Source organism: Papaver somniferum, chromosome 5 (genome assembly GCF_003573695.1).
Source record: "Papaver somniferum cultivar HN1 chromosome 5, ASM357369v1, whole genome shotgun sequence".
Lineage (NCBI taxonomy): Eukaryota > Viridiplantae > Streptophyta > Magnoliopsida > Ranunculales > Papaveraceae > Papaver > Papaver somniferum.
In genome coordinates, this window is record NC_039362.1 from 1,645,595 (window position 1) to 1,659,366 (window position 13,772).

The following is a 13,772-nucleotide window of genomic DNA, read 5'->3' on the forward strand; positions in this document are numbered from 1 at the left end:
AGAGCTTTGTCGAGTAGAACCTCAATTTAATTATTAGTTTGATGCACTGAATATTAAAGGTCATAGTCCTGAACAAAAAGTTACATTGGTTTTGAGGATTCTAGGTTATGGCAGACCAGCGAATGCGAACGATAAGTACCTTCATATGGGTAAAACAACTTCATTCACTTACCTTTTATTATTTTGTGGAGTAATGATTAATCATTTTGGTCCAACATATTTACGAAAACTAACCGAGGAGGATGTTAAACAAATATTGATGAAGATTGAGTAACAGGGATTCTCATGAATGCTATGTAGTCTTGATTGTATGCATCAAGTATGGAAAGAATGTCTTGTTTATTAGGTCGGTCACTATAAGGGTCATTATCTTAAACCAAATGTTATCCTTGAAGCTGCCGCTTCTTATGATTATTGGATATGGCACGATTTTTTCGGTCTTTCCGATTCACAAAATGATATTAGTGTTTTGCACATATCACCCTTGTTTGAAGATCTAGAGTATGAAATTTGTCCCCAAGTCCGTTTCACGATCAACAGACATCAGTACATTGATGGGTATTATCTTGCTGATGGTATCTACCAAAATGGTCTACCTTGGTTCAATGCTACCATCATCCTCCTGCATGTGCATTTGGGTTCATACCACCATTTTAATATCGCACAAATGGCATCGAAGAAGGATGTGGAACGTGCTTTTGGAATTTTGAAGAGGCAATTAGCTATCATTTGTGACCCATATCGTGGGTTGAGTCCTCGTGAAATGCACAAGACTATGCTCTCACTTGCATAATTATTCATAACATGGTCATTTAGGAGATCCATCGTGATTCAAAGTGGACTAACTATGAAGATGAAGATTTGAGGCCGGAGATTCAACCAAAAATGGCGGTATAAAATCAAGTCCTTATCCATGAATCAGAAATTAACTTCCATATCACAACCCATAATTCACAACAACCTATTTCGGAACACTTGTCATTTCCCCCCACCCAAAACATTTCTCAGTTTTAATGTCATTGCGATCTCGAGAATCAACGTAGACACAAAAACACTAATCATAACCAAACAATTACTGAACCATGAATAAACAGACATTCAACCAACTGTCTGTTAAAAAAAATTAAAAAAAATTCAATCATGTAGTAAGAAAATGGAAAGTTCTTAAAAACATATAAAATCTCCCAATGCTAAGTAATAAATCCTCATGCCCCTAAATCATAATCATGGCCTAAAGACCACAATTACTGAACAAAAAGAAAAACCCCCAATTATTTGAGACATTTATCTTTAAAAGAATATCCTTTACATCGGATCAAATCTACCTAAACAGTAGAAGTTTACCTTTGTTGTAGGTCTAGCACTTGCTCCTTTTCTTAGTTCTAGGGTTTCACAGTGAGAGAGAGGGTTTTTTTGCTGTTGATTTTCACATGAAAACACTTTGTTCTTCAAAGGGTCAACGGAGAAGAGGTATTGAGTTAGAGAGAAGAGTAGTGGTGAGTTTTGATTGTAGATTAAGCTCTGTTTCAAAACAAAAACAAAGAGAAAGAAAATAGAAAAATAAGAAATGTTGCAATGTGAAATAACTGCATAACACAGACATAGAGGAGAGCAGATAATTATTCTCTTTAACCACAGGGTTTTGACCTGTTGTGTTAATCTATTAAATTATATTAATAATTCAAAATTATAATATGATGACAGAGTACAAAGTAAGTACATAAAAAAAAAACAAATACTACTACTCAAAACATGAGCAAATAGAAAATTAAGGATCGTCAATAAATAAAATATAAAACCTGGCCAAATTCGGGTATAACAAGATTAATCGGGGTATACCTGATTTTAAGTGGACACTTTTTAAGAATTGAGGGGGTGTCCTAATGGGTGAAGTTACAAGACTACACTTTCCCATTGTAATTCTTAGTATCCTAATCAGTTTTTTCAATTCATTTTTATTTCATATTCTCCTCTTCTCTCTTCTCCTTTACCATACCGACTTCTCCCACCACACCTTCATCAAAGACTCGTCGATTCGAAAACTCCATTGTCTATTAATCTTCAAACATGGTCGAAGGCTGCAAACATATAGAAAATTTAATCGAGATGACCTTGGAATTTGAAGCTTAGTTCAATACAAACGGAATAAAAAAAAAGTGTTGAATAAATCACTGACGCTGCTGAGGCCTATCCTATGCACATGCCAAAAGAAACATGTTTGACACACCAGGTGGCATGGCAAACGAGTTGCACCACTATGGGAAAACACAGAGTGGCAGAGTTTCTATCGACCGTTGTTATCCAGAATGCTGGCGATACTCTGAGTATTGATGGCGTCATAGATCCCACTGCGCGTTATAAATAGGATCGCTAGAGATTTTAAGATTATTGACCAGAAATTATTTTGTGACGGCTATTTCCTCCCTACTGGTTCCTATATATACGCCCTTGTACTTATCCAAGTTACTCAGACCTGCTTCAACAATTTCTCTATCTCTATTCTCAATTTTAAATTTCATAATCATCAATGGCGAGATCCAATGAAGAGAGGAGTGTTATCATGAACTGGTTTAGATTACATCAGGAAATGCATCGACGTAAGTTGTAAAAACTTGATGACGAGGAAGATGAAGATGATAAACTAATTGATACTTTGATGCTTGTACATACATGCCAAATACCTAGAGTTTCAGAGATACAAGTACTATAAAGAAGGTATACGTATCGAGGGAGGGAATTTTACCATCAGAAGTTGATGCACGGTTATTTTCTTCCTAATTGTGTGTACTCTGGTTAAAATTTTCAAGGTCAATTCCGTATGCCTCGTCATTTGGTGAAAAAGATTATTGAAAGCTTTGTCGAGTAGAACCTGAATTTGATTATTAATTTGATGCACTGAATATTAAAGGTCATAGTCCTGAACAAAAAGTTACCTCGATTTTGAGGATTCTAGGTTATGGCAGACCAGCTGATGCAAACGATGAGTACCTTCGTATGAGTAAAACAACTTCATTTACTTACCTTTCATTGTTTTGTGGAGTAATGATTAATCATTTTGGTCCAACATATTTACGAAAACTAACCGAGGAGGATGTTAAACAAATATTGATGAAGAATGAGGAAAGGGGATTCCCAGGAATGCTAGGTAGTCTTGAATGTATGCATCAGGTATGGCAAGGATGCCCTGTTTATTGGGTCGGTCAATATAAGGGTCATTATCTTAATTCAATTGTTATCCTTGAAACTGCCGCTTCTTATGATTGTTGGATATGGCACGTTTTTTCGGTCTTCCCGATTCACAAAATGCTACTAGTGTTTTGCACAAGTCGCCTCTGTTTGAAGATATGGAGTATGGATTTATCCCCAAGTCTGTTTCACGATCAACGACCATAAGTACACTGATGGGTATTATCTTGCGGATGGTATCTACAAAAAAATTTCCACCTTGGTTCAATGCTACCTCAGCCTCCAGCCAGTGCATTTGGTCGTTCATACCGCCAATTTAACACCGCCTAAATGGCATCAAGGAAGGATGTGGAACGCGCTTTTGGAATTTTGAAGAGGAAGTAAGTTATCATTTGTGTCATATGTCGTGGGTTGAGTCCTCCTGAAATGCACAAGATATGCTTGATGAGTGCCAAATATTGTATATTTTTATCCCTTTTTGTTGGCATTTTAACTCATCTTTTGTGCATTAATTCTACATTCTATCCCATATTCTGTATTTTCATTGTTTTCAAGAATAAATATTTTTCTTAATTAATTTTGCATTTTTAGGTAATAAATAAAGTTCGGATGAGTCGCGGAGCGAAAAAGAGCAGAAAAGTGGTGAAAAGCCGGAAGAAATTACGCAAGGAAGCCGCGAAGAATGTTATGCACAAGACCAAGAGGCTAGGAATGGGCTTGAAGAGGAAGAATTGTCCTTAAAGAAGATATGTGCTTGGCATACCCAAGGCCCAAAACCCTTACACAAACCCATTTCCACTATCCAAGCCCGTCTCGGATTTCAGCCGTCAGATTGGATCATCTCAGCATCCTACGGTCGCTCCCTTGCTGTCCATCAAAGCTTGATACATCCGCTTCACACCACAGAACCTAACTCCATCTTGCACCGTTCATTTTGATGTATTATACATCTAACGGTGGCTACATGCTCCGTTCTATATAGCCGTTAGATCGATATACCATCTTCACATCCCACGGCTTCGTAGCGCTCCACATCAAATTTGATACACCCGCCTCACACCGAAACAACCCTAGGATATAAAAGTGAAAAAGAAACCCTAATGTATCATTCCTCCTCCCTTTTTCTCTTTCTTTTCCCACTCCTCCATCCACAACAGCCGTACCACCACCTTCTCCACCATGTCCGCCACCACCAACTCTCCACCTGCTCAACCACCGAAAACCCACTCCCTCTAACGTGCCTCTCACTGCCTTTCTATGTTTTCCCCTATTCTAGGGTTTTGAAAATAGAGAAAAAGCATTTATAGACATGGCAGAGAATTAGGTGAAGCTAGAGCTCAAATCAAAGCACGAGAATGGAGCAGGTGAACAAGGAGAAGCATGGGTCGAAGTCAGAGGCGATTTCTTCACGTTTGGTAAGAAAACCTCAACCCTAATTTCAACTGTCCAACTTAGAATTTGGGGATTTTTCGAGGAAAAACCTAATTTATGTTAGGGAAAGCCTAGAGAAGAACAAAGATGGTATGGGTTCGATTGAATTAGGTGAATTAGGTGAAAAATCCTAATTATTTTACTGTTTTCAATTTGGGGATTTTTTGGAAGAACCCTAATTGCATCATTTGGGGGAAAATGTAAATTGGGTATAAATATGAATGTATGGGGTGTGTGATAAGCTATGCTGGAATAGCCAGTGTCACCCAAGAGGACTGGACTAGCCAGTGCCTCAAGGGTCATAATTTCTGTTAATGTTTTAGTTCAATTTGATGCTTTGTTTTATGTTCATGTTCCACTTGCAATTTCAATTACTGTTTATGTTTATCATGTCATCAATTACTGTCAACATGTTCTAGATCATCAGTTGGGGCTTAGATGAAGCCTGAAGACCTTGTTGGGTAGCAAAATCTTAGTGAACACTCTTGTAGGTATAACTGAATTAGGATGTTAGTGTTCTTGGTGATCGAAGTCACCTGTGATTGAGTGTGCTGTAAGAAGACACTCAATGCTAGGGGTGAACTAGAGAATTTAGGGACTTAACCATCCACATTTAACTGAAGTAGGGAAGTAATGAAGTTTAGGGATCAAACATCACCTGTGATTGAGTGTGCCTTAAACAGACACTCAATGCTAGGGGTAATGCTAGTGAATTAAGCTAATTATCTTCCACTAATGCAGCCCTGGACCATAGGCAGGCTTGAACCTTAACCTAGGTCCATTAGGGACAAGATTTTAGTTCACAAGTAACACTGCCTAGATAGGTTAGATGGTGGAATCAAATCCCTAGTGTTCTTTAGTATTTTACCTCATCTTTGTTTACTTCTCTTTCACTGCCTTTGGTTATTTGCTCACTGTCCCTGCCCTTGGCTCACTGCCTTGGTCTTTCTCTTTGCTTCATTTTTATTGCCTCTGTAAATACCATTTTCACTGCCCCTGTAAACACCATCTTATTCATGTTTCATTGCTTTACTCCATTTGTTATGTAACTCACTGTCAAGGGAAACCACAAGCCCAGATCACTTTACTAAGCCCAGTACATTTCTAAAGGATCTAAAGGGTACTCAAAGCACATTGACCACTCAAAATCCCAACAACAAATTAGAACCCAAAATAGCTAGAAACTCCAAACACACCCAGTCTCTGTGGATCGACCCTCATTTGCACACTTGCTACAACGCGCCGTGCACTTGCGGTATCACAATGTAGGCCTTCATTCCATTTCCTTTGCACTGTCCCCGGTCTACCAATGCTCACTTGCATAATTATTAATACCATGGTCATTTAGGAAACTCGTCGTGATTCAGAGTGGACTAACTATGAAGATGAAGATTTGAGGCCGAAGATTCAACCAAAAATAGGTGTCCCTGCAAGGAATTATGCTCAAATGACTAGTTACATTCATAACCAAAATTTGTATGACAGTTTAAGAGATGATCTGAGAGTGAATATTTGGGAAGAGCATGAAAGACAATGATTATTAAGTTATGTAATTTTGTTTAATTATATTAATATAGTTTGCTATAATTATATTTAAGTTAATATGCGAAACTAGGTTATGATGAATATAATGAAGCATGTGGACCATAGACGTCAAATTAGGTCACTGATAATTATGGCATATCATTGTGCTAGCTGAAGCAACAATAATATTTGAACGACTTGGAATGATAAACATGGGTTGATGAGATTGATGGATCAATCATAAACCATTACGTTGATGGGCCAAGAATTTGACAGGAAGTCGTATGAAAATAATTAATGTTGAATGATCAGAGAAGGTTTATCTCGATCAATGTATCATGAGTCAGTCAAATGACTATGAGGGATTATAATATTAATATAATGATCGACTAACGAACCGAATGTTGGATGGACCAACTGAGTATTGATAGCTGGATCAATATAACATATTGCTCAAATATTGATAGTTGAATCAATATTGCTTTGCAGATCAATTGATAGTTGAATCAATAACATATTATTAGTTGACCAAATATTAAATTATTAATTAAATGTTAATTGTTGGATCAACATAAAAATTATTGGTGTTTGAACATGTTAGGAATTATGCTTTGCAGCAGAGCATTAGGTTTAAAACCCTAATTTTGGTAGATGAATAATTTATCAATCGTTGTGCCAATGGATGAGAGGGGACCAGCTATATGTGGTAATGGACCGACCATGTGGTGTCTAGATGCTTGACTGAGCATTCACCAATGTCATTTAACATGAAAAACTTAGGACACTCTTGAGTCTCGGAAACATCTCCAATGAAGCAAACATGTATTTAACCAGAAAATCAAACTTAACATGACAGAAACCTTAACCTTTAAAACTCACTAAGCATAATTGAAGCCTGAACGCTTCAATACTTCCGACAGCCGTATACCTTATGAGAACCTTTTTAGATCGAATAGAGTTCATTTTGGATCTTTAAGATCTATCAGCGTAACGAAGATTAACCATATTTTTTTTATACAACCTACTATCTTTCTGCCTACAACCTCATGAATAGAAAAATTTGACTTAACCAACAAAAATATACTTAAAGAAGGAAATATAAACATTTTACCGTCAAACTCAACAGTTACAACTCTCCATCACATTTGAGATATTTTTTTTATCTCAAACGAATATCATAGATAATTTGGAGCTTCTATATCTTCCTTTATAATGAAGTATACCACAAAGTAACTTAACAAGATGGTTAACATCTCCATATCTAGCGCTATAATGTAGTTGTAGAGAATCTAACATCCCACATTTAACATTCAAGGTGATTAACTCATAACTAAAATGAGTGACACGATGCATAACATAAATACGGTTCGGCATGATTACCTGTGTCCATGGGGGTGAACAATCGTTCTTTTTGAGTTATGAAAATTAAAAACTATTTGGATAATCTATGACTCTCTCTCAAGAATATCACTCAGTCTAGTTTATGTACGTTCCCTCTCTCTCTCTCTTAAAGGGCATTATCAATATTCATATCTTAGCCTGATATTTATAGGTGAAATTCTTATACTACTATACTATAGTGGTTATTGTGTATATCAACATTGTTGTTCTCTTGTCGGAAGTTACGTCCCAAACTTCATGATGTCTTGTTCCCTATATCCTATTTATTATTCGCAACAAAGTGACCGTCTCGACTCGAATCTTGGAGTGTCTTACAAGCTTCACTTGTCGGAACCCACACCATTCTGGTAATCTGATCACTTCACACGTGCTATGTCAGTGGCATCCAATGCTTAGTCTCACCTTTCAAACTTGATTGTGATTTCTTTATTTACTTTCCATGCATCGTGTTTCTAGGTTGATGAGGTAGATATCTCGGTTATTGCATTGGACCCTTTGAAGAAGGCTTGGTGCTTCAAAATTATTTTGTATGGCTTAATTTGACTTCCCAGATGTTGCTATATGTCATTCCCGTATAATTAGTAATGTAAGTCTCTGTCAGATCAAAAAACTCAGCTGAAGTTCTTGATGTTATTTACATACATTTTTTTCTTCTTCGCGTAGTTTTGTTTCTTTTGGTTCTTTAGACGAAGAGGTCAACAAAGGTTTAGTTGATATGTGGATGGAAAGTGAATTTGGGGTACGCACTAGGTAAACCGGTAGGTCGATGGAGTGCACTTTCTTTGCAGGAACATCATTAATCAAAGATCTCAAATTTGAGAATGTATTGTGAATATTCCTATGTTAATGCAAATTTCATGAATTAAGTTATGCTTTTTTGGGTTCTCGAAAATCCTCGGGACGGACAATAGTTTTTGCTTCGTTTATTCGGTCGAAAAACATGTAGACAAAGCAAATTCTTATTAATAGTGACTCAAGGCACTATTTCCACATATTGTACCAGGCCGTTAGTCTTTAGCTGCTGGGATGTTGTCTGGATTACTAATAAAAACCTCTTAAAACATGTACTAACTGCCTAAAAAAAAGAGATATGAAATAAGTATGAGCATTGTGTGCACCTAAATAGTACTCATTCAACCAAAATTTATTCTTTTGCTTCACAAAAGAATAAATCAATTCCACTACAAAAACTAATCTCGGAAATCGTAATTAAATAGATTTTGTTTCACAAAAAAATAAACTTTTTTCGCTTCTAGAAGTCATTTTGGAATTGTATCGCAGAACTAACTTCTGATTGCTTGATTTTTGAAATCCGAAAAGTCTCAAAGTACCTGGACTCAGAACTAGCTAATATAATGCAAATTCTTGAACAACAGGCTGATGAAAAAACATGATTTTTGTTAGAGGGAAAACAAAAAGTGATCCGAAGATAGCAAAAATCGATGTTGACTCACTGATTAGACCGATTTATATAAAAAATTTCAAGTCAAACAAGTTTACCCTTCCGTCATAACTTAACCTATCTAAATTAACCTAAGGTGTAGCTATTGAAAAGGAAATTCAAGGAAACAAAACCGAACTTAAATATTTAAGTCATTATGATCATCAACAATCAAAAATATCGTTAAACCCTAAAACTCGAGTTATTGTTTTTAGTCGGTAATCATACATATTTCGGCATTTATTCCATCGAAAATCGTCCACATGACCATAATGGTAAGAAATACACATATTTTGAACATTTGGAAGATAATGGCTTGTCTAGATGAAAACTAGTGTGTAACGGATTTTGATTCAGAGGAAAAAAAGATAATAAAATATGAGGTTGTTATCTTTTATGTTCGTATCATTTGAATCATGTTTCTTTTTATATGGTTCCATTATCTGCAGACCTTGTTCAAGAGCTCTAGAGTTTACACAACTGTGAACATAGAAAAAATCCCCGGATAGTAAGCATCTTGATCACTATTAGGCACATCATGGTGATATATAGATTTACACATATAGGGATGAAGGTGGAAGAAGAAGAACTGAAGAAAGAAAACATGATTTTCGAGCTAACTTTGATTTTTGTAAGGATGTGACGGGAGTGTGTGATGGGTAAATTTGTCCGAGTTAAAATTTATCCTACGAATCGATCTAGTCAATGAGTCCACTACAATTTTTACCCTCCTTGAATCATGTTTCGCTCTCACTCTAACAAAAATATCAAAAACATTAGTGTATCAGATTAAACTCTCAAAAATTCTTAACATGCCATCCATATAATTAAACAAAAACAAGAAAAAAATACCCCTCTCCCAGATTCGAATGGTAGGGATTAAAAAATGATTTCCTCCTAATTCTAAGGAGGGCGGACCCACCCACGCGAGGAGTTTGTCCTTACCTTGTTTTAACGCGTGGTATATACAGAAATACTGTAGTAGTACCCCACAAAATCCACCCAATTATGTACGTGTAAATTATTGGTCAAAGTCTTTCATCAGATTTTTAGGTTCTGTAACCCGATGCTTCATTTTTTGAGCAGTGTGCGAGCGGCGGATGCGAGACGTGCATGGGACGTTGACACGATGCGTGTTCGACGCACCAATTTGCGAGTCCTACGTGCGTCTGGGTTGGACGCATCGATGATGCATGTCCGACGCATTTTTTTCATTCTCATATAAATTTTTTCCTGTATTTTTACTATTATTAACCAAATGAAAAAAGACAAACATTTAGATCAATAATTTAGCTCATTTAGGTCTTGATTATGGTTCTATGACTGGAAATGACATTACATATACCCTTAGTTGGACATGTGTTGATCTAATAATGCATTTCCATTGTGCTATGTGTTTAATAGTGACTGATTATTTGACATTCGACGTGTATAAAATAAATGATATCTTCCTTTCTTTTGAAATTTATACATATGTAACATCATTTTCTAATTTTTAGGATCAAAATACTTTACTTTGTTGTTTAAATACATGATTATAGATATAAATAATATATAAATAAACTATATATATATGTGTCCACGTCCAAATTTTTTGAAAATTTTGTAGTGTTCGCATGAGCGTCGTTTTCGTGTCCGTGTCTGTGCAACCCTGCCCCCAATATTCCCACTAAGAACAACCTCCTCACTTTCAGCTCAAAGTGCCTTCCATAAAACCCTGAGCAGTTTTTTCTTCACCTTTCCGAAGTCCAGAGATCAGGGATTCATACCTCTCATCACCTCCACTCTTGCTGGTACTATCTCTCGCTAACATCTTCCAATGTGCTTTGTCTTTGTTTTGCTCTTTTTTTCTTTGTTGAAAACACACACAACTATGAACTGATAAAATTAATTTTCTTTTTTATGATCTTGTTTTAGATTTTTTAGATTGAAATCAAACAAACACAGGTTATAAAATCATGGGTTCTTTTAGTTTCTCATGTTTTCTCAGTGTATTGTGTGGGTTATTCAATTCCCACTTGTAAGATTGGCTCTATTTGTTTCTTTTTGTGATTGATAATAGTACTGTCAACATTGTGTAATTGTTTCTGAATGCTGAACTCCGTGATATTTTATTTGGTATTTTTTAGGTGCTTGAACAAGTGACTAAAATGGATGTCAAATTTGGTCTCATGCTTCATAGTCACAATGATGTTTATACTTTTAGTAACAATCCATCCTCCTCTACATGTAGAGGCATTAGCCATGTGACACACCCAGTTAGAGCTAATAAGTATTACTCTTCTGTTCTTATCTATGGAATCCAACAACTAACAGAACAATGTTTGAGCTAGAAGTTATTCTTCTTCTTTATTTTGATATCGAGAGGGGAATTTAACCAGATGCCACTGCCTGACCTGTGCGATGAAAATGCTCGAATAAGTTTGTGTGTTTTAGAAGGATCTCTGTGCTTGCTTGGCTTTGATCCTGAGGTTGGTGCCGATGTGTGGGAGATGAAACAAGATGGAGCTGAAAAATCATGGACCAAGCTATTCACCATTGACCTGCAAAAACATACTGGTGGGTTGGTTAAGAATCTAATGCCCTTGTAGTCTTTAAAGGATGGCAATATTATGTTAGGATTAGACATGGATTCTGGTTTTCATATTGTTTAGTACGACATAAAACACGATACGACTAGAATTCTTAACGTCCAAGAATTTCAAAAGGCTGGCTCTTTTCATACTTCTGTGTTTGGGGAAAGCCAAGTTTCACTCAATACTGGAACTTATCTCGGAGAAGTATACCTGGCAAACTCAGATACATAAGATGACGACCACGGCTGGTGATGACGATTGTGGAGTCAGTTACTTGACAATAGTGCTGGTGATGGTGATGAAGGTCTCCAACACAAGAAGCAAGAAAATGTGAGTCTTACATATGCACTTATTTTTCTATGGAAGATTAGTTGCTGTCCTAGTGAACATAGTCAGTTAAGTGATCATCTAACTATCATCTACTGGACTGGAGTGTTTTTCCAGTTAGAATATTTTAGCTGGTGCTTCTTCCTTAATTTCTTAGTTATTTGGTTTGGACCTTTTGGTGCTTTGGAAGTTCTTAATTCTGTAATGTGGTCAGAATGTGAATATTGCGACACTTGTGGTATGTGCTTCCGTGCGTAACATTTATACTCTTGGCAACTATGTGCATGATGAACATCCTTCCTGGAAGTTGTTCTTCATGCTCAGTTGTGTAATCTTTGTATTAGAGCAGTTTTTGTAACTTCATTTGCTTTCTTATTTTGCCCTCTTGGTCTATTTTCTTGCGTATCTCGTGTCTGGGTGTGAAGCAGAAGAATCTTGTTTCTGTATTTTACTTGGATGCATGCCATTTTAGGAATATAATCCAGATGCTGCTTAATTAGATGTTCTTTTATCCGGGAAGGTGGGTGTCTGAGGATTAGGTGTTGAATAAAGGGTTTCAGCTGATAATGGGAAGCCATCTCGTATGTGCTAAAAGTTTCATGGCAACTGTTATTTGGTCGGATTCACAATTGCTTATCCGGTGTCTGACCTGTAGCTGGAACCCAATGGAAATTATCTAATGTTTTGCCTGTGCCATTCGGCAACATTGTGAAATCTCCAATATCTGAATCCAGCACTTCTGAAAGAAATATAAACCAACCAGCTGAGGAAATTGCAAATCATGCATGGAACTGATTTACTCACCCAGCCCTAAGACTCTAACATGCTCTGTACTATCAATCAAACTCGACATTGTACTAGACCCAAAATAATGAAAATGTAACTCAAACACTGTCAGGAATTTGGCTAAAAGAAATCAAGTCATTTCTCAGAACTTGCTTGACAAAATATGAACTATATATTCTTACATTAAAGCAAGAACTAATTGAGCTCAATTCAAAACAAGAAATCCTCAAAATCGACTTACAATTACTAATAAGAAACAATATGATCACGTAATGGTTTAAGGTCCAAGGAACACCACCAAAGAATTTCTCGCTGAATACGTACCCGTGTTGCCATAAGAACCATTACTAGATATCATCATCATCGAAATCATCTTCAAATTCATTGAAAAAACCAGATCTATCTCTTTTCACAGCTTCTTCTAATGCGCCTGGATTATCTGCTGCTGCTTCGCCTTCAGTTGGAAGCGTTTCCTGTTGATTAATTCCAGCATAGTGCTGAACTATAAGATTGCAACCAAATTCTACTTGTTCTGTCAATTCTTTGATTTCTTCATTATGCAAATCTATTATATCAGGTATCCTTTCTACCCTCTCAACAAATAGAGAAGGTGCAAGAGCATTTTCACCGATGTCGAAACATCCATACAGAACCTTATAATCTTCTTCCAATTCTTTCTTCTTATCAATACTATTCTTCAACGCATGTAATTTTGCATTAACATTGGCACTCAAATCTTTAAAGTCAGAAGAAGAAATACGTTGAATCAGAGAATTTTCATCACCACCCAATTCATAACATTCTTGCAGAGCTTCTATATCTTTTTTCCAAAGCCTTCACTTCATCTTTGCAATCCCTTAACAATTTTAACTTTGGTTCAAGATGAGCTCTCAGCAGCTTTCCGAGAAAATCAGATTGTTTCTTCTTCTCTGGGTTTGAATCATGATCATGTTGACGAGCAGAAGAAGAACTACTCCCCTTTTCAGTAATACTAACACGTTCTTGTTTTCTACTGCTGCTACTGCTATCATCTTCTTTCTTATCTGCTGGTTCTTCTTCATCAGCTTCTCGAGAAAATAACTCAGCTAGTGTTGTACTAC